Source organism: Equus przewalskii, chromosome 6 (assembly GCF_037783145.1).
Source record: "Equus przewalskii isolate Varuska chromosome 6, EquPr2, whole genome shotgun sequence".
Classification (NCBI taxonomy): Eukaryota; Metazoa; Chordata; class Mammalia; order Perissodactyla; family Equidae; genus Equus; species Equus przewalskii.
Genome location: NC_091836.1, coordinates 46,476,744 through 46,499,106, shown reverse-complemented (window position 1 = coordinate 46,499,106; position 22,363 = coordinate 46,476,744). Strand labels below are relative to the sequence as shown.

The 22,363-nt window shown below is 44.4% G+C and overlaps 1 protein-coding gene across 5 annotated transcripts in view; it reads left to right on the top strand.

Moving 5' to 3' along the window:
* The window catches only part of LOC103542102 (zinc finger protein 791-like), a 257,519-nt gene that overhangs the window by 210,924 nt on the left and 24,232 nt on the right, over positions 1-22,363 (top strand). The window contains exons 1-3 of one of the 5 annotated variants that reach the window (XM_070625421.1): positions 3,311-3,481; positions 4,150-4,311; positions 5,720-5,972. The exons of 2 other annotated variants lie outside the window; for them this stretch is intronic. The gene's annotated coding sequence lies outside the window, so the exon portion shown is untranslated. Of the gene's footprint in view, positions 1-3,300; positions 3,482-4,149; positions 4,312-5,719; positions 5,973-22,363 lie in introns of those variants that run through there. 2 more of the 5 variants (XM_070625422.1, XM_070625423.1) reach the window with 2 other exon arrangements.

Genomic DNA, 22,363 nt, shown 5'->3' with positions numbered 1-22,363 from the left:
GTGAATGTCTTGGTCCATTATGGTCACAGATTTCCTTTGATGCAGGAAGAAGTGTGTGATGTTTTTCTCTTCCAACAGGAAAAAGACTTGCCCTCGTAATGAATACAAGGCCAGCTCCCAGTCCTCCTGAATAGCTTTTGTCTTCCCTACTTATTACCTAAACACTAATGTATTTCCTACTGCCATCCATTATAGAGTCAGTGTACCCAATTTAGCATAAATAAGGCACAGTAGGGTTTGAATATAGCTGCGTGAAACAAGTTCTTGCAGTCCTGGTGCTTATACTTTTGTGGGAAAAGAGAGATGGTCAACAAATGGTAAAGCTTTGGTTTGTAAGGTGGAAATAAGGGCTTTGATGGAATGTAAAACACATAATGTGAGATAATAGGCTGGGGTGTGTATTTGTTTTCTGTAAGGTTGGGAACCTCAGTGAGTCATGATGTCATTTTGATCTCTTGTTTTTCCACCACGTAATACATCTTAAACACTGTTTCAAGAACTCCTTGGGTGTGGAAGTAAATAGGAGGTGGCAGCAATGTAGAAAATCCTGCATTCCTGTGATTAACAGTAAAGATTCCCCCTAAAGATAGAGATATGGACATCATTCACCTTCGTTTTTGCAGCTAAACATTTTGTATATAGAATTCATACATAGTCATGAGTTTGGACATTGTTATCTAGGACTTGGGATATCCTACTGATTTGGGCCACAAATAGCTGTTGTGTCTTTTTGTGTTTAACATCATTTGAGGGGATTTTCATTTACCTTTATTATAGTATTTGGCATTGTCATTTCATTGCTGTACATACTGAGTGACACAGTGTATACCCCATTAAATCATGGAGTTTCACATTAGGGGAACAGTTGCCTTCATCTGCACTGTTCTAGCTCATCCTGAGTGTACTCTGTGAGTAGAGTGACATCTATGCAAGTCCACTGTGATCCCCCAGTGGAAACACCACTTGGTATTTAATCAGCCAAGGAACAAGTGAGGTGAGTTGCAGAGAGAGGGTGTCATTTTCAGTAATATTCTAATTGAGTGTAAAGGGAGACGTGAGAAGTTTTCAACGTCTATCTCAGGAATGGCTGGAAGTCTTCTGCATCAATGACCCATAAACCCCGGAGTCCGTTTTGCTGTTCACTGGTTTCATTTCACTGCTTAGACATCCAGCACATGTGGGAGAGTGGGGAAAAGTAATAGCTATGAGTTTTTATAAAGAGGAAAGGTATTCAGTCTTTTCCTTTTTTTTTTTTTTTTTCAGTGTTAACTTACTCATTGGAGGGGTTCAAATGGTCACCACAAGAGTGTTCTTTTGGGGTGTTTTTAGAGTGTTTTTGGGGTGATGGTATGCTTTCCATTTTTTTTTTTTCTGAGGAAGACTGGCCCTGAGCTAACATCCATGCCCATCTTCCTCTACTTTATATGTGGGACACCTACCACAGAATGGCTTGCCAAGTGGTGCCATGTCTGCACCTGGGATCCAAACTGGCGGACCCTGGGCCGCCAAAGGGGAACGTGCAAACTTAACCGCTGCCCCACTAGGCCGGCCCCTGCTTTCCATCTTTTGGTGGCAGTATTCCTATGCATTTGTGAAAACTCACAATTACACCTGAAATATATATATAATATGCATAATATGTGTATAAATTAATAGAAAACGAACAACACAATTGCTTTCATATACTAGAAGAATGTTAAGTTCTCCGGAACCTTGATTTTTATGTGTTTATGTGTTCAACTCTTCTTTCCACCACTGTGGGATCCTTCTTGGAAGAACTGAAGGACTGAGGAAGAAAGACATGGGCCACAACAGGCCTTTCTTGCAACCTTGTCTTAATTGAGAGAACACCCCCTAGGGTTGCACTTGCCCTCAGCTCACACTCATCACTAGGAGTGAAGTGAGGACTCCCAGAATCTTTGAGTTTAAATCAGGTTCTGTGGACAGATCTTTGGAAATACTGTGCTTCTGAAACAAAAAGATATCTCAAATGGAACCTGCCTGGGGACACCCTCATTCATGTGCATCAGCATCCTTCCATTGCTGTCCACTGACCATTTCCAGCACTTCGTTTCCCCACCCAAGCCCCTTCCACATCTTTAGAAATACACATGTATCCCACTCTGCAGAATTTCTCTGAGGCAACATCAGGGGGCTCTAAACTGAGAGGGTGACAGAAGCAGTGGCAGAATTTATGTCGTGAGCACATTTCCCTCCACCACAGCAATCCTAGCTACCACGTATTTTTCAGATCTGCTTGCTTGCTTATTCACACAACACTTAAAGGGTACAGGGGTTTCTTTTTGAAGCCACAAAAATGTTCAAAAGTTGTGATGATTATTGCACATATCGGAATGTACTGAAAACCATTGAATTATACACATTAAAGGGTTGTATAATATGTGTATTATATCTCAGTAAAGCTATTCAAATAAATGAATTAGGAATTTTTTGAACCAATGTGTTAAGTATCTTAAAGAGTTTTCAGGTACAGCTCACATTTACATAACATTGTTTTTATATGTATATTGGTGGAAATCAGAATTCAGTTGCCTTAGGGATATCATAGCTGTTTACATTTCAAAATCTCTTAAGGTCATGCTCAGAAAGTAAAATAAATTTCCTTCTAGTGTAAAATGTACACCTGAGTTTTATTGAACCCATCTCAAAGCTCACAGCTGGTCAGAGACGAGTTTCTGCGCACAGGCGAGGGCTGCAGGGTTCAGATCCCCCCAGAGCCAGACCCTTGGGAGGCCATGGGATTCTTTATCTAAAGTACCAAACGTGCGGAGGTGGGGAAGGGATGGGGGGACGCCTCAGCGCTGTCTACAAAGGTCAAAATGGAGCCAGACTCTCCCTTACATGTGGTGATGTCATATTTAAGCGTGTTTGTAAATGAGTCAAGGTTCCATGAGTGGCTTCCCAGCCTTATGCCAACCCCTGACCCGGGGGCTGGGGGGGGAGGGGGGGAGGGGCGGGGACCTCAGACCCTCTGGTCCCTGTCTAGCCTGGCTAGGGCGCCCTCTTGCTCTGGATAAGGGCATCGCTCCATCTGGCAACTGACTCTGGAATTCCCTGCACACCTGTGTCTCCGCGTTCAGAAGGCGCTGCAGGAAGACGCCACTGTCCCTTTAGGGACAAGAACAACTTTTGTTTAAAAACAAACCTCACTCATCGGACGACACAGTTTCCCGCTCACCGCTGAACGCTGATTCGGCTCAGGCGTCTGACCTCCTGCCCCACTGTCACTCAAGAAGCGAGGGGGCGGGCCCTTGCGAACAGTCCAATCAGAGGCGCAGCAGGGGCAGGTGGGTGGGGCGACGCCCCGCAGACCGCGCGGAGGCTCTTGGCCGAGCTCAGACAGCGTCTCACCTGCAGTTAACGGGCTCCGGCGTTTCTGCTGCGGCGTCGGTACCCTGGGACCTGCCGCGGCCGCCGGCGGAGTGGGGGCGACGCCGGGGTACCCAGAAGCCGGGAAACCGTGAGTGTGCGACCCGGGGCGAGGACACGGGAGGAGGGGCTGGTGGGAAGCGGCGGGGCGGGCCCGGCCTCCAGCGGTCCCCTCCGGGGTCTGCAGCCCCGAGTCCGCGGTGGCGCCGCTCGGCCCTCAGGCCCCTCCGGCCGCAGCGTGGGGGCGGGGCCGGCAGCCGGGCCCCGGGCGTTCTGTGGTCCCTGCGCGCGGCGACTTGGGCCGGAGCGTCTCTGGGCCGCTGTGCGCCCGCAGCCCCGCGTGTCGCAGACGGTGCGGGGCCCGCGGGAGGGCCCGCAGGACAGTCGGGCCTCGGGCTCCGGGGTCCATGCGCGGAGGGGCTGCGATCTGTGGGTCCCCATGGCCTCCTTTCTCCTCAGGTGGGACCTGTCTTCTCCCGAGTTGTCTGAATGTTTGGGGAGCAGAGTCTCAAATCTCCCTCTTCTCCCGGCCTAGCTCTTCCTAGGACTGGCAATAAATCCCTAAATTTCCAGATCCCCCTCACCCCCCCCCGCCCGCATTCCCAAACACCAACTTCCCCTCTCTGATTCACAGCATCTTTATCAGCTGTCTGTCCTCCGTGGTGCGTTTCAAACACCCGATCTTTTGTCAGTTTCCCATAGTCAATGATGGCTTTTTTACAAGGTTTTTTTTTTGTCTGTTGATATTTTACATGAAAGGAAAGCAGCGAATAACCACCTGGAACTACGTTGTATGATACCCTCGTGCGTCTCCCCAGGGTCTTCCTGGGCGCAAACATCCTGTGGGAAGTCCTCTGGGGGCAGCTTCCTCTTTGGAAACTTTCCTGGGTGATCTGTCCTGTCAGCACTGTCCTTCCCTCGGTATGTCACCTTAAAAAGACATTCATTTTTTTATACGTCTCCATTTTTCAATAAATGTAAAATATTTAATCAATAGGGCCTGAAAGACAGTATATTTCCAAAGAAGCAAGAAAAACTGGATTTCAGAAAAATTACGTATTCCAGTTTTACATTACATGTGTTGACATTTCTTGTTTCTCTTTTTTCCTCCCCTGATCAAGTGTAGTAATATTTTTTTTTTGAGGGAGAGGGTGGTGGGGTTGATTACAAATGGAATTCCAAGGCTTAGATTTGAACACCAAATGTGTTCAAATACAATTAATTGTTTATAAAACAACTTTTACCATGGAAATAACAATATTAGTATTTTCTGAAGGTAATAAATACTTGTGCATTTTCTTGTTGAACTAGAAAAATGCCTTAGAATTCTCTTCGTCGTTTACACATGAACACTGGGTTTGTGTGATTTTTCTGGATTCTTCAAACACTGGATTTGTGTCTATTAAGGTATCAGTGATGGTCCAGAAAAACTCCAGTAGGGGCAGAGGCCTGAGGGCAGTGAGTCTGAGCTGAGGCCCCCTTGAGCCTGCAGAGGGAAGGCCTTGAAGGCCCAGCTGTTCTTCCTGGGGAGCCTCCCCTGCAGGTGTCCTGCTGCTCACACCCCCATGGAAGGAGCCTTTATCCTGAGAGGAGCTGCAGAGCCCTGGAAAGCTGGGGGTGCACGTGCTCACGGGGTGGGGAGTGACGCCCTTTCTGAGGTTGTCACTCTGGATTCCTTGGGCCTGTTTCTAGACATAGTTGGAGTTTTGCATCCACAGAGCAGGTGCACTCAGAGAGTAATTTGTTTACACTGAGAAAGTCTGTGAGAGTCAGGAGCTCTGGGTCCTGGATTAGGGCCCATTAATCTGGGGGTCCATTTGGGTCAGAACCTTAAACTGAATGCAGGTGAGTTTCCTCACTGTGAGAATGGAGCCTGAGAGAGGGAGCATGTGCACTGTTCCCTGGGGAGAGGAGGGTGTGTGGAGCTCCCAGAGCTCCTTCCTGTGGCTGCTCAGGTGCCCTCCCCTCCTTCTCCAGGGACTGACCCCCTCCAGGGCTCTGTCTCCACCAGGAGAGTCAGGAACACGGGACCTTCTGACTGTGGCTTTCCTTCTGTCCTGTGGGAAGCAGGCTGCTCCTCTGAGCTGGTTCCAGTGTTCGTGTTTCTTCCCTTTGGATTCCTTTATCGATGGACTAGTGCAGCAGCCATGTGCCGCTGCTTCCCCGTAACACTTTATAATTTTATTCCCTATGTGAGATTTTGGTTCTTGGGCTTAAAAAATGTAAGTTGATTGAGAGATGTGATGTTAGTAAGGCAATAAAATTGTAGAACTAAATCGAATTTTTCTTTTTTTTTAAAGATTTTATTTTTTCCTTTTTCTCCCCAAAGCCCCCCGGTACATAGTTGTATATTCTTCGTTGTGGGTCCTTCTAGTTGTGGCATATGGGACGCCGCCCCAGCGTGGCTCGACGAGCAGTGCCATGTCCGCGCCCAGGATTCGAACCAACGAAACACTGGGCCGCCTGCAGCAGAGTGCCCGAACCTAACCACTCGGCCACGGGGCCAGCCCCCTAAATCGAATTTTTATTCCTGTTAGGCAAGAGAACCTCGAGATGTGAGATGAGTGTATTGAAGGTCTCAGGTACATTTTTCATTTTTACATCAGTGTTTCTATGTGCATGTCCCTAGAGAACTTTGAAATTTAAAAAGCTAAAACGATTGAATTCTTATTTTAATTGATGTGAGGAAAACTTATGTAAATCTTTGAAAATCCTACTACGTTCAAGGAGCTAAACTCAGACCCCTATTGCATTATAATATGGTGCTTATTCCTGAAAATACCCCAATGTGAGATATTGGGGAAGGAAAAACTAAGATGCTGCATGTCCTTTTAGTTAGAAAGACATTTGAAAATTTTCATTTTGTGGCTTACACTTTTGTAACTGTTAGTGTTTAAAGGAATTAAATCCTAGAATAGTTTCCTATGTACAAAAGTTAAAATTAAAGATTAGTAAATATTAAAACATGGTGTATATAAATTTCTGTATTTACTTTAAATAAATCTGTAAGACAGCAAAGACTAACTTAAGAAGACTCACTGCCCACATATCCTGGTCCCCTCCTGCACTGGTACTCCAGCCACCCCCAAATACAGTTTTGATCATTTTTGAACCCCTGTTAGTGTTTCTTTATATAAAAACAAACCATTGAAAATGCATTTTTTTTCTTACCCATGTTTGTCCTTGTAGTGAGCAGTCAGACTCCACATTTTGGGTGACTGCTCACAGCTTAAGCCTCACCCACCCTCTTCCCCTCGTGCCCCCACCTGGACAAGCTGAGGAGAAGCCTGGGTGCTCTCTCCTCTAGAGCAGGCAGGACATTCCCACCACCCCAGCCCCTGCCTGTGTGCAGAGCTCTTGCCCTGCCCCTGAGAAGATTCTTTGCTTGACCAAACTTGAGGCGTGCACTGCTGGCTGCTGCTTGCTGGGGAGCCCGTGCTGTGAGCTGTGCTGCCCCGTGTTGCATTGTTGACCCACCAACCTCAGTTCTAGATTCAGCGACCAGAGTTGGCAGTTTTGAAAATTCCTAGGCATTTAGGAGCAGGAGTATGGGATTGGGGCCCTCCGTAAAGTAGTCACGGGTCGATGTCTTTGTCAAGATTTATGTGTGTCTTAGAGTGAAGCTATGATAGAGCCTAGGTTGGCCCCAACATACCCTGGGAGTGGAGGTGGGAGAGGGGACTATACCCTGTGCAAGAGAAAGAGAAGAGAGGGGGAAACGCAGGCAGCTGATGGCAGGCTGAGTCCACACTCCTAACACCAGGGGGCTCCCCAGCACCTTTCAGTATCTGTGCTGCTGCCACTGCCTCTACTGCCACAAAGATGCTGATTCTCAGGGTTGTAGGGGACAACATCCATGGCTCCCCTGTGGCACAGTTAAGGGATTAGTTCAAACATGGCTTAAGTCAAGGGTCCTTAAACCGTATAAAACAACCAGTTGTCATGGGGGAAATTCGTAACTCTGATGGGACTGTTTTGTGGCTCTCGGGAGGAAAAAATATATAAATACTGGGGTAAAGAGAACACCTATTCCCCAAGTTTATCCAGTGACAAAAAAAAAAAACAAAAACAGAACAGAGAAGGACAGGAGGGAGGGAACAAAAGAAAAAATACTGAAACAAAGGTCCATTATTTGACCCAATTGGAAATCCGAAATATACTAAAAGAATTTACACAACAAAACAGATAGAGGTACACTGCTTGGCTTCTGGGCCTCTATAACATAGGGTCTGAGTTAATTTTGCTGTCTGATGTAATACACTAATTCAGAAACCTTCATGCAAATAATCAATACTAGGTCTCAAATTACGGTTATATTGGAATCCCACTAAATTTAGGTAAGGTGCCCTTGATGATCTTAGGGGAGTTTCTGACTATAAAATAGGGGACAAATAGGCATGTCTCACCTTAAACATCAGTCAACTATTCTTTTGCCTAAACTCTCCATGGTCATAACACCTGTTGTCCTAAAATATCCCACGTTGAGCTGGGAAACTCGGATCCAATGAGCAAGAATTAAAATTAAATGAAGTCTTTGCCACTTACAAACTGTCTTGGCAAAATAGAACCCCAGGGACTTTACCCCACAAATCAAGTAGTTAACTGGCCCAATGTAAATTACCCAGGGCCTTGAAGGATTGAGAACTATATAGAAAACCTAGTTAGTGATGGGTTGATTATTCCCAGTGCTTCTTTTAACAGCCTGATTTGTCCTGTTATTAAACCTGGAAAGAACGACTGACCCCTCAGAGTGGTTCACCTCAACTCGAGGCTGTGGTTGCTCTACACAGACCTCTGTCCCCAGTCCCCACAGTGTGGAAATTACTGACCAGAACCAATCAGCAATTGATAAATATCCTGCCCTCACAGATTCAGCTAAGTCTGTTCTGTCCAGTCCTGTGCCACAGCCTCTCAGCTGCACTTGGCCTTCCCTCTGAAGGGATGTGGTGCCCCTTTACTGGGTTACCCTCGGGGAACCTCACCACCATTGCTAGTGCACACAGCCTCTGCTGGCAGGGTCTGAACTGCATCCCCCTTGCTCCAGGAGCACAGGAATGACATGACGCTAGCGACCACCTCTTCTGCGGAAGTTCATTTGACATTCATTCAGGACATACAAGTAGTCCTAGGAGCTCGTAGACAGAGGAGCTCACAAAAGGCAGATGGGCCATAACCCACACATAAAGGGAGATGCCCTGACACCTTGGTTAATTTCCTCAAAATTATTTGGTAAACAAGGGGCCACTCCCTCCCTGGCACGGTGAAGAAGTAGCTATTGTCCCTCTCAGCACCCACAACATCTCCTGGGTTGTTTTGATGTTTGGAAGGCAACATATTCTTTGTTTATAAATTTTACTTCTATGCAAGAAACTGCCCTCTTCGGCCCACACTATATGCCATTAGAGCTGCGGTTACCACTGGGTACCACGTGCTCCTGAAAATAGAGGCTATCCTCAGCCCTGAGCATGTGACTCTCCACCCAGCTGCCTGTTATGCCTTGAGACCTGGAAACAGCACCCTATGAGCTCAGATTGGCTACTGAGTCCTCCTTGAGGCCTGATGGAGCCAAGCCTGAGCCCTCTGGCATAGCCTGACAGCAGCAGGGGGTGCTCTCCTCTCTCCTCAGTCCCTTGCCAGGTGCCATTGTTCTGGCAGAGGTCACTTCCGCACCATTCAGTATGATTTTAGCAGTGGGCTAGTCATATATGGCTTTTATTATGATGAGGTGCATTCCTTCTATACTTAGTTTCTTTAGAGTTTTTATCATGAAAGGATATTGAATTTTGTCAAATGCTTTTTCTGCATCTATTGAGATGATCATATTATATTTATCCTTCCTTTTGTTAACTTAGTGTAACACATTTATTGATTTGCATATGTTGAACCATCCTTGCATCCTAGGGGTAAATGCAACTTGGTCATGTTGTATAAGCCTTTTAATGTGCTGTTGAATTTGGTTTCCTAGGATTTTTGTTTTTGTTTTTTTTTTGGAACTTTACTATTTATTAATGTTATGATAGATTACAACCTTGTGAGATTTCAGTTGTACATTTTTGTTAGTCATGTTGTGGGTACACCACTTCCCCCTTTGTGCCCTCCCCCCACCCCCCCTTTTCCCTGGTAACCACCCATCAGATCTCCTTATCAATATACTAACTTCCACCTATGAGTGGAGTCATATAGAGTTCGTCTTTCTCTGACTGGCTTATTTCGCTTAACATAATACCCTCGAGGTCCATCCACGTTGTTGTGAATGGGCCAATTTTGTCTTTTTTTATGGCTGAGTAGTATTCCATTGTGTATATATACCACATCTTCTTTATCCAATCATCAGTTTCTGGGCATGTAGGTTGGTTCCACGTCTTGGCTATTGTAAATAATGCTGCGATGAACATAGGGGTGCAACGAACTCTTGAGATTTCTGATTTCAGGTTCTTAGGATAGATACCCAGTAATGGGATGGCTGGGTCATAGGGTATTTCTATTTTTAACTTTTTGAGAAATCTCCATACTGTTTTCCATAGTGGCTGTACCAGTTTGCATTCCCACCAACAGTGTATGAGGGTTCCTTTTTCTCCACAACCTCTCCAACATTTGTCACTCTTGGTTTTGGATGTTTTTGCCAGTCTAACGGGGGTAAGGTGATATCTTAGTGTAGTTTTGATTTGCATTTCCCTGATGATTAGCGATGATGAACATCTTTTCCTGTGTCTATTGGCCATATTCATATCTTCTTTTGAGAAATGTCTGTTCATGTCCTCTGCCCATTTTGTGATCGGGTTGTTTGTTTTTTTGTTGTTAAGCCGTGTGAGGTCTTTGTATATTATGGAGATTAACCCTTTGTCGGATAAGTGGCTTGTAAATATTTTTTCCCAATTAGTGAGCTGTTTTTTTGTTTCAATCCTGTTTTCCCTTGCCTTGAAAAAGCTCTTTAGTCTGATGAAGTCCCATTTGTTTATTCTTTCTATTGTTTCCCTCAACTGAGAAGTTATAGTGTCTGAAAAGATTCTTTTGAAACTGATGTCAAAGAGTGTACTGCCTATATTCTCTTCCAAAAGACTTATTGTCTCAGGCCTAATCTTTAGGTCTTTGATCCATTTTGAGTTTATTTTGGTGTGTGGTGAAAAAGAATGGTCAATTTTCAATCTTTTGCATGTGGCTGTCCAGTTTTCCCAGCACCATTTGTTGAAGAGACTTTCTTTTCTCCATTGTAGGCCCTCTGCTCCTCTGTCGAAGATTAGCTGTCCATAGATGTGTGGTTTTATCTCTGGGCTTTCAATTCTGTTCCATTGATCTGTGGACCTGTTTTTGTACCAGTACCATGCTGTTTTGATCACTGTAGCTTTGTAGTATGTTTTGAAATCGGGGATTGTGATTCCGCCGGCTTTGTTTTTCTTGCTCAGGATTGCTTTAGCAATTCGCGGTCTTTTGTTGCCCCATATGAATTTTAGGATTGTTTGTTCAATTTCTGTGAAGAATGTTCTTGGGATTCTGATTGGGATAGCATTGAATCTGTAGATTGCTTTAGGTAGTATGGACATTTTAACTATGTTTATTCTTCCAATCCATGTGCATGGAATGTCTTTCCATCTCTTTATGTCATCGTCAATTTCTTTCAAGTAAGTCTTGTAGTTTTCATTGTATAGATCCTTCACTTCCTTGGTTAAGTTTATCCCAAGGTATTTTATTCTTTTCGTTGCGATTGTGAATGGGATTGAGTTCTTGAGTTCTTTTTCTGTTAGTTCATTGTTAGTGTATAGAAATGCTACTGATTTATGCACGTTAATTTTATACCCTGCTACTTTGCTGTAGTTGTTGATTATTTCTAATAGTTTTTCTATGGATTCTTTGGGGTTTTCTATATATAGGATCATGTCGTCTGCAAACAGTGAGAGTTTTACTTCTTCGTTACCTATTTGGATTCCTTTTATTTCTTTTTCCTGCCGAATTGCTCTGGTCAGCACCTCCAGTACTATGTTGAATAGGAGTGGTGAAAGTGGGCACCCTTGTCTTGTTCCTGTCCTCAGAGGGATGGCTTTCAGTTTTTGTCCATTGAGTATGATGTTGGCTGTGGGTCTGTCATATATGGCCTTTATTATGTTGAGGTACTTTCCTTCTATACCCATTTTATTGAGGGTTTTTATCATAAATGGGTGTTGGATCTTGTCGAATGCTTTCTCTGCATCTATTGAGATGATCATGTGGTTTTTGTTTTTCATTTTGTTGATGTAGTGTATCACGTTGATTGACTTGCGGATGTTGAACCATCCCTGTGTCCCTGGTATAAATCCCACTTGATCATGGTGTATAATCTTTTTGATGTATTGCTGTATTCGGTTTGCCAAAATTTTGTTGAGGATTTTTGCATCTATGTTCATCAGTGATATCGGCCTGTAGTTCTCCTTCTTTGTGTTGTCCTTGTCAGGTTTGGGGATCAGAGTGATGTTGGCTTCATAGAATGTGTTAGGGAGTACTCCGTCTTTCTCAATTTTCTGGAACAGTTTGAGAAGAATAGGTATTAAGTCTTCTTTGAATGTTTGGTAGAATTCTCCAGAGAAGCCGTCTGGCCCTGGACTCTTATTTTGGGGGAGGTTTTTGATTACCGTTTCTATTTCCTTACTTGTGATTGGCCTATTCAGATTCTCCATTTCTTCCTGATTCAGTTTGGGGAGATTGTAGGAGTCTAGGAATTTGTCCATTTCTTCCAGGTTGTTCAATTTGTTGGCATATAGTTTTTCATAGTATTCTCTTATGATCTCTTGTATTTCATTGGTATCTGTTGTGATTTCTCCTCTCTCATTCCTAATTTTATTTATTTGCAATTTCTCTCTTCTTTTCTTGGTGAGTCTGGCTAAGGGTTTGTCAATTTTGTTAATTCTTTCGAAGAACCAACTCTTTGTTTCATTGATCCTTTCTATTGTCTTTTTTGTTTCAATATCGTTTATTTCTGCTCTTATTTTTATTATTTCCCTCCTTCTAGTGACTCTGGGCTGTGTTTGTTCTTCTTTTTCTAGTTCTGTTAGGTGTCGTTTGAGGTTGCTTTTGTGAGCTTTTTCTTGTTTAGTGAGGTGAGCCTGTATTGCGATGAATTTCCCTCTTAGGACTGCTTTTGCTGCATCCCAAATGATTTGGTATGTCGTGTTCTCATTTTCATTTGTCTCCAGATAATATTTGATTTCTTCTTTAATTTCGTCAATGATCCATTGTTTGTTCAGCAACGTGCTGTTTAGTCTCCACATTTTTGCACCTTTCTCTGCTTTTTTCTTGTAGTTGATTTCTAGTTTAATAGCATTATGATCAGAAGAGATGCTTGATATTATTTCAACTCTCTTGTATTTATTGATGTTTGCTTTGTTTCCCAAAATATGGTCAGTCCTTGAGAATGTTCCATGTGCACTTGAGAAGAATGTGTAACCTGCTGTTTTTGGATGAAGTGTTCTATATATATCTATTAAGTCCATCTGATCTAATTTTTCATTTAATTCTATTATTTCCTTGTTGATTTTCTGTCTGGATGTTCTGTCCATTGGTGTTAATGGTGTGTTGAGGTCCCCTACTATTATTGTATTGTTGTTGATGTCTTCTTTTAGTTCTATTAAGAGTTGCTTTACAAATTTTGGTGCTCCTGTGTTGGGTGCATATATATTTATAAGTGTTATGTCTTCTTGGTGGAGAGTCCCTTTTATCATTATATACTGTCCCTCTTTGTCTTTCTTTATCTGTTTTGCTTTGAAATCTACCTTGTCTGATATTAGTATAGCGACACCTGCTTTCTTTTGTTCATTATTAGCTTGGAGTATTGTTCTCCATCCCTTCACTCTGAGTCTGTGTTTGTCTTTGGGGCTGAGGTGTGTTTCCTGGAGGCAGCATATTGTTGGATCTTGTTCTTTGATCCATCCTGCCACTCTGTGTCTTTTGATTGGGGAGTTCAATCCATTTACATTTAGAGTGATTATTGAGATGTGGGGGCCTACCACTACCATTTTGTGTCTTGTTTTCCGGTTTTCTTCAATTTCCTTTGTTTCTCGTCCCATGGTTTAATCTGTTCTGATGAAGAGCTGCTACTCTCTGTTGTTGTCCTTCTACTTATCTCCTCTGCTCTTGGTTTTGTAGCCCCTTTCCTTTTTTGGATTTTTCAGGAATGAGGGTTTTCCTGAGAATTTCCTGAAGAGGAGGTTTTGTGGCAATGAACTCCCTTAATTTTTGTTTATCTGGGAAAGTTTTTATTTCTCCATCATATGTGAAGGATATTTTCGCTGGGTAGAGAATTCTCGGCTGTAGATTTTTGTCCTTCAGATTTTTGAATATATCATTCCACTCTCTTCTAGCCTGTAAAGTTTCTGCTGAGAAATCTGCTGATAGCCTGATGGGGGTTCCTTTGTAGGTTAGTTTCTTTTGCCTGGCTGTCCTTAGTATTTTCTCCTTGTCGTTGACTTTTGCTAGCTTCACTACTATATGCCGTGGAGTTGGTCTTCTTGCATTGATAAAGTTTGGAGATCTATTGGCTTCTGTCACCTGAAGATCCATCTCTCTCATGAGATTTGGGAAGTTCTCAGCCATTATTTCTTTGAATAGGCTTTCTGCCCCTTTCTCCTTCTCTTCTCCCTCTGGTATACCTATAATCCTTACGTTGCATCTCCTAATTGTGTCTGATAATTCTTGGAGAGTTTCTTCATTTCTTTTTAGTCTTGCTTCTCTCTCCTCCTCTGCCTGCAGCAATTCTATATTGCCATCTTCCAAATTGCTAATTCTTTCCTCCATATTATTGGCCCTACTGTTCAGAGCATCTAGATTTTTCTTAATCTCCTCTATTGTGTTCTTCATTTCCAATATTTCTGTTTGGTTCTTCTTTATGGTATCAAACTCTCTTGTGACATAGCTCCTGAACTCGTTGAGTTGTCAGTCAGAATTCTCTCTTAACTCATTGAGTATTTTAATGATGGCTGTTTTGAAGTCATCATCATTTAGGTTGTATATCTCATTTTCTTTGGGATTGTTTTCTGTGTATTTGTTATTTTCTTTCTGTTCTGGAGATTTAATGTATTTTTTCATATTGCTTGTTGTTGTTGATTTGTGCCTCCGCATAGAGATAGAGTTTAGTTGCTCCTTTCACTTGTTTCAGCTGCTGCGGTGGGGGAGCAGCTGTTTATACTGCCCCAACCAGGAACCCTGTCCGCAGTTGCTAACTGGGCCTGGGCCCCTCCTTGTAGTCACAGTGGTCCTTTGGATTCCCTCCTCTGCCGTGGGGGCCGTCACAGGGGGGCTTCAGGCTGCTGGTGCCTACTGTTGCAGCCCACCTAGATGTGCTCCCTCCTTGGGGTCTGCAACGGTGTTATGGGCTTTTCCAGCGGCCAGGGGTGGGATCACTTATATTTGTCGCTCCGTCGCTGACGGCACCCACAAAATCTCACTTGTCCACTATGGGTCGCAGGAGAGCTATTGGCATCTTCTACAGTCTGTGTTTAGTTCACCTAGCTATGCTACTTTTGTCCCAGGGTCTTCCAGCCTTGTGGCTGCCAGATGGGTGCTTTCTACTAGTGCTGTGCAGAGGCTTTCCCTGAGGCTGCTGTGAGCCTGTAGGGTTTCCCCCTAGGCTATGGAGCTGGGTCGCTGGAACTCCCCCCAGCCCCAGTCCTGTTCCCCAGGAACTCGGGGAGCCCTTTGCCCTGTCTTGGGGGGATAGCCGGAGATCCTGATTTCAGTAGTAGCTGGTCAGCTGCTGCCCTGCCTGATATTCTCCTCTCCGGGACTCTCCCGGTATTGTGGATGCTGGGCGTGGCCCCTCTGCTAATAGCAGACAGAGTTTTGTCTGCTGCCCGGGCAGAACTCTGGAGCTTCCCCTCCGGGCCATGGAGCTGGCCTCTGGAGCTTCACCCAGCCCCAGTCCTCTCCGAGATCTCCGAGATCTCCAGCAATCCCTAGCCCCACGGGGCGGGCAACGGCAGCTGGGGGTCACCTCGCCCTCTGGGATTCCCTCCGGGACCTTCCCGGAATTGTGAATGCTGGGCATGGCCCCTCCACTAATGGCAGACAGAGAGTTTTGTCTGCTGCCCGGGCAGAACTCTGGAGCTTCCCCTCCGGGGCGCAGAGCCGGCCTCTGGAGCTTCACCCAGCCCCAGTCCTCTCCGAGATCTCCGGCAATCCCTAGCCCCACGGGGCAGGCAACGGCAGCTGGGGGTCACCCCGCCCTCTGGGATTCTCTCTGGGACTTTCCCGGAGTTGAATGCTGGGCGTGGCCCCTCCGCTAATGGCAGACAGAGAGCCCTGTCTGCTGCCCGGGCGGAACTCCGGAGCTTCCCCTCCGGGGCGCAGAGCCGGCCCCTGGAGCTTCACCCAGCCCCAGTCTGCTCTGAGATCTCCGGCAATCCTTAGTCCCACAGGGCGGGCAATGGCAGCTGGGGGTCACCCCGCCCTCTGGGATTCTCTCCGGGACTTTCCTGGAGCCATGAATGCTGGGCGTGGCCCCTCCGCTAATGGCAGACAGAGAGTTTTGTCTGCTGCCTGGGCAGAACTCTGGAGCTTCCCCTCCGGGGCGCGGAGTCGGCCTCTGGAGCTTCACCCAGCCCCAGTCCGCTCGGAGATCTCCAGCAATCCCTAGCCCCACCGTGCAGGCAGTGGCACCTGGGGGACCTCCGTACCCTCAGCGACTCTCTCTGGGACCCTCCGGGCGCCGTGAACACCAGGCGGGATCTCCCCGCGGGCTCAGGTGTGCAACTCCAAAGTTTCCCTCTGCGTTTAGGAGTAATTGCAGGGGGTTTAGGTAGGGTTCTGGTCACCTGTTTCCACCGTCGCTCCTCTGTTGTATGCTCGCTCCTGCCCTAGATGTGTGTTGATCTTCTGGGGGCGTCCGTTGGAAGAAAGCCACTTGCAGGTACTAGGCTGTTCGGTCAGGGTCGGAGAGTTTTCACCTATTTCCACATCCTCCCGGAGGAAAGTCCGTCCGCCTTCCGATGTATAGTCGCGTGGGTCTCTCAGACGTCCTGAGATGCTGTCTGGATATCCTTTGTTAAGCGATAAGTGTCCAAATAATTGTAGACTCGAAGGGGGAGAGACAAAGAGGACTACTCACGGCACCATCTTGGATCTCTTCTGGTTTCCTAGGATTTTTGTTGAGCATTTTTACATCTATGTTCATCAGGGATATTGGCTTATAATTTTCTTTTCTTGTAGTGCCCTTGTCTGGCTTTGGTATCAGGATAACACTGGCCTCATAAAAATAAGTTTGGAAGTGTTCCCTCCTCTCTCAGTTATTGCAAGAGAGAGATTAGTGTTAATTCTTTACATGTTTGATACAATTCACCAGTGAAGCTATCGGGTCGTGGACTTTTCTTTGTTGGGAGGTTTTTGATACTGATTTAATCTCCTTACACATTATTAAGTTATTCAGACTTTCTATTTTCATGATTCAGTCTTAGTAGGTTGGTTGTTTGTAAGAATTTATCCAATACTTCTAAGTTATTAAATTTGTTGGCATATAATTGTTCATAATAATCTCTTATATTCCTTTGTATTTCTGTGGAATCAGTTATTATTTCTCATCTTTTATTTCTGATTTTATTAGTTTGAATGTTTTCTCTTTCTCCTTAGCCTAACAAAAGGTTTGTCAATTTGGTTTATCTTTTCCAACAACCAACTCTTAGTTTCTTTGACCAGTTTTATACTTTCGTATGTTTTCATGTTACTAATTAGCATCCTTTGATCTCAGCTCAAAGAACTCCCTTTAGCATTTCTTGTAAGGCAGGTCTAGTGGTGATAAAATATCTCAACTTGTTTGTTTGCAGAAGTCTTTCTCTTTCCTTCATTTTGGAAGGACAGCTTTGCTGAATAAAGCATTCTTGGTGGGCAATTTCAGCACTTTGCATATATCATGCTGCTCGTGTCCTCAAGGTTTCTGCTGAGAAATTTGTCGATAGTCTGGGGGGGTCGCTTGTATGTGACCTGCCATTTTCCTCTTGCTACTTTCAAAATCTCTTGGTCTTTGACTTTTGATAATTTGATTATAATGCATCTTCATGAAGTCTTCTTTGGGTTCAACCTGTTTAAGAATCTTTGAGCTTCACGTACTGGATGTCTGTATCCCTCCCAAGGATTGTGAAATTTCCAGACATTCTTTCTTTCGTTTTTTTGGTTTTTTTAAAGATTGACACCTGAAGTAACATCTGTTGCCAGTCTGTCTCTCTCCGTTTTTTTACCCTTCTTCTTCTCAAAGGCCCCCAGCACATAGTTGTATATTGTAGTTGTGGTCCTTCTGGTTGTGCTCTGTAGGATGCTGCCTCAGCATGGCTTGATGAGCAGTGCCATGTCTGCGCCCAGGATCCAAACCGGCAAAGCCTTGGGGTGCCAGAGCAGAGCACGCGAACTTAACCACTCGGCCGCAGGGCCAGCCACCTCCCAGCCATTATTTCTTTTAAATAAGCTTTCTACTCTTCTCTCTCTTCTCTGGGATTTCCATAATGCATATATTATTTCTTTTGCTGGTGTCTGCTAAATCCCATAAGCTTTCTTCATTCCTTTTTATTCTTTTTTCTTTTCTTCTCCTCTAACTGGATAATTTCAAATGCCCAGTCTTCAAGTGCACAGATTCTTCCATCCGATTCATCAAGGCAGCTCTTGAGGTTCTCTGTTACATTTTTCATTTCATTTATTGTATTCTTCAGCCCCAGAATTTCTGTTTGGTTCTTTATGATATTTATTTATTTGTCAAACTTCTCATTTTGTACGTATCTTGTTTTCTTGGTTTCACTATCTATCCGTGTTCTTATGAAGCTCACTGAGCTTCCTTAGAAAAATTATTTTTAAATCTTTATCAGGCAGTTTGTAGATCTCCATTTCTGTGGGATAGGTTACTGGAAAATTGTTGTGTTCACTTGTGGTGTCATTTTTCCTTGGTTTTTGGGTTCTTTGAAGTCTCGTGTTTCTGTTCACGTTTAGAGAAGCAGTCACCTCCTCCAATCTCTACTGACTGGCTTTGGGAGAGAAACGCTTCCAGCAGTCAGCCCAGCCGGGGCATCTGAGGCACTCTCAGACCTTTTCTGTGAATGTGCCTGCCTCACACATCTTGTTCTCTCTTTAGGGGGAATTCTTAAGATTGTATGCCTTCGTTTGATCCCTCAAAGTCGGGCTGGGTGCCGAGAGCCTTCTCTTTGCTTTCCTGAGATGCAGTCCTCTGAAATGCTCAAGTTTGTGTCTCTTCTTCCATTCCCACTGAGTTGAGCCAGCTGAGTGTGTGTGCTTATGAGACATTGGAGAGGCTTCCATGTGCTGTCTGGAGCACACGCATGGCACTGGCCAGGCGTGGGAGGGTGTGGGGGAGGGAGGCTGCAGAGCATCGCATGTGCTCCTGGCCACTTGGTAGTGTCTGCAGGCATCACATCTAAAGTGGCAGAAATGCAAGCCTGCTGATGGAGTCTGCAAGCGGTTAGTAGTGTCTGCAACCATGTGCTGAGTTCTGTTTGCTTTGGATCCTTGCAACTCTTCCTGCTCCCGGCCTTTCAGACACTCATCCGTGCTGATGCCCTCAGTGTTCTTGGGGAGACGAGGAAGTGGTGAGCCTCTCGGGCAGCGTCGCACACCACTGGGGAATCCAGATGCTCCATCGCAATGCTCTCACTCTCCTCATGGGGAGAACCCTAGGCTGAGGGGGTCTCTCTTGGCAATGAGCCATGCTGCCTTCGGGGAGGGGTGACACGGGAGAATGATACTGTTATTCTTACCCTCTTCGTGAATGTCTATTCTCCCATTTTTTGCTCCACTGGTGTGCAGGAACTTTTCCACTGGGCTCCCAGACTTCCGCAAAGTCTCTCGTCCTTGGGTGGCTGTCAGAATTGGTGCACTATGGGGAAATGAGATCTCCTGTTCCACCATCTTGCTGATGGCACTCCCCTATTGGCCCAGGTGCTATTTAGAAGTGTGTTTAACCTCCAAGTACTCGTGGTCTGTCTTGGTGAATGTTCCATGTGAACCTGAGAAAAATGTGTATTCTGCTGTGTTTGAATGAAGTGTTGCATGAATTTCAATTAAATCCACTTGTTTGATGGTGCGCTTTAATTTGACTGTGTCTTTCCTGATTTTCTGCCTTCCAGAATTGCTAATTACTCACGGAGGCAGGTGTTGATGGTCTCCAGCTGTGATAGTAGATTCATCTACTTCTCCTTACCGTTCTGTCAGTTTTTGCCTGTTGTATTTTACCACAGTTGTTATTCACATACACAGGAAGGATTGCTGTCTTCTTGGAGACTTGACCCCTTTATTTTTGCCTATAGTCATACATCACTTAACAATGGGGATATGTTCTGAGAAATACGTTGTTAGGTGATTTCATCGTTGTGTGAACATCACAGAGTGCACTTCCACAGACCTAGAGGCTATAGCCTACTACACACCTAGGCTGTCTGGTACTAATCTTACAGGACCACCGTCATATGTGTGTTCTGTTGTTGACCAAAACGTCCTTACACAGTATGACTGTAATGCCCCTCTTTCTCTCTGAAATTGTCCTTGCTCTGAAGTCTGCTTTGTCTGAAATTAATGTGACTATGCCAACTTTCTTTTCTGTAGTCTTGGAGTGGGATATCTTTCTCCATCCCTTTACTTTTAATCTGTGTCTTTATATCTCAAGTGTGATTCTTGTAGACAACATAGAATTACATGATATTTTATTATCCGCTGTGACAGTTTTTCTTTCCCTTGTTGTATTTAGACCATTGATGTTTAAAGTGATTACTGATATAGTTGGACTCATACCTACTATGTTTTTTACTGTTTTCTTTTTTTTTTTAAAGATTGGCACCTGAGCTAACAACTGTTGCCAATCTTCTTTTGCTTTCTTTTTTTTTTTTTAATTGCTTTTTCTCCCCAAATCTCCCCAGTACATAGTTGTATATTTTAGTTGTAGGTTCTTCTAGTTGTGGCATGTGGGACTCTCCCTCAACCTGGCCTGATGAGCGGTGCCATGTCCACGCCCAGGATCCGAACCAGGGAAACCCTGGACCGCTGAAGCGGAGCGCGTGAACTTAACCAATTGGCCACGGGGCAGCCCCACTATTTTCTATTTGTTGCTTTTGTTGTTTCTTTTTTGTCTTCCACCTTTCTTCTGCCTTTTTTGCCTTTTATTGAGCATTTTATCTGATTGCATTTTTTTTCCTCTCTTAGCATATCACTATATGCTAGTTTATATAGTTAGTTTACAACTAACCCGAGGCACTTTACTGGATGTGCAAGGTCCTCCAAACAGAGTATTCCAAGTCCTCTCTCCCTGTCCCTTATAACATTGCTGTCGTTCATTTCATTATCTATAAGCTGGGATTACGGAATACGTGGTTGCTGTTATGACTTTGAACAAAGGGTTATCTGTCAGATTAAATAACAACAATAAAAACAAATGAATTTATTTTACTTTCATTTATTTCTTCTCTAACACCCTGCCTTTCTTTATTATTTACCTTCTTCCTGACGAATTTCTTTTAACATTTCTTACAAAGCAGGTCTACTGGTAATAGCTTCCCTCAGCTTTTGTTTGTCTCAGTAAGTCTTTATTTCTCCCCCACTTTTGAAGGATCATTTTGCTTGACACAATTCTAGTTAGGTGCTTTTTCTTTCAACACCTTAACTATTTCACATTTCACAAGACTCTTCCTGCTTGCATGGATTCTGAAAAGAAAACTGATTTCATTCTTATCCTTGTTTCTCTATAACTAAGGTTTTCTCTCCGTAGCCTCTTTCAAGATGTTCTCTTTGTCTTTGATTTTTCTCCAGTTTGAATATGATATTTCTAGGCATGCATTTTTGGTTTTTATCTTGTTTGGTGATCTCTCAGCTTCCTGCGTCTGTGCTTTGGTGATTATCATTAATTTGGGAAAATCTCAGTCATCATTGCTTCACTTTTTTTTCTGTTTCTTTCTATTCTTTTCTCCTTTGTGTATTCCTATTATGTGTATGTTACACCTTTTGTAATTGTCCCAAAGTTCCTGGATTCCTGTTCTTTCTTCTTCTTTTCATCTCTTTGCACTTCAGTCTGGAAGGTTCTGTTGACGTCTCCTCAAGCTCGCTGCCTCTTCCCTGTACATTTCCACTGTATGGATGAGCCCCCAAAGGAATTCTTCCTTTCTGTTTTCTTGTTTATCTGCCTTTTACTTCTTGCATTTCTCAGTTGGTTCTTTCTTAGAGTTTCCATCTCTGCTTGTATTATCTGTTCTTGCACGTTATCCACTATTTCCATTAGAGCCCTGGACATATTAATCATGGTTGCTTTACATTTCTGGTCTGATAATTCCAACATTTCTGCTACATCTGTATCAGGTTCTTGTGCTTGTCCTGTGTCTTCAAGCTGTGTTTGTAAGTCCTTTAGAATGCCTTTAGGTTTTGTTGAACACTGGACATGGTGTACTGTGAGGAAGGGATGGAGGTAAACAGGCCTTTAAGCGTGAGCTTTTGTTTATCTCACTAGAGCTTAGTCTATTGGTTTTGGTTTTCAGAGGCTAAAGTATTCTCCGGTATCCTTGCTGTTGTCTCCTGTGTCATCTCTGGGTTCTGTAGCGGCTTCTTAAATAAGGTTTGCAACATGCAGTTCTTCCAGTGTATTCCACTGTTATCACACAGGAGTCTTCCTGATGTAGTGGTGTGTTTTGGGTGGAGCAGACATGTTCTATAGTCCCTTGATTTGGTCTCAGTATTTTAATGAGCCTGTGTCCCAGGCTCTGACCGTCTTTGGTATAATAAGAAAGATATATGATCTTTGTCCCTGGTTCCTAGCAAAGATCCTCAAGCCCTTGGACCTTCTGAATGATAAGGGTGATAGGAGCATCTTCTGTCCTAATGAGGTGACTGTTTCCAGGCCCCTAGAGAGCTTCAGGATGGGGGCTGATCACTAGGAAGACCAAGGTTTGATCAGGGGCCTAGCACTTTCAGCCCAGCCCCCCACCTCTGGGGAGAGGAGAGGGGCTGGAGACTGAGTTAATCACCGACAGGCAATGGT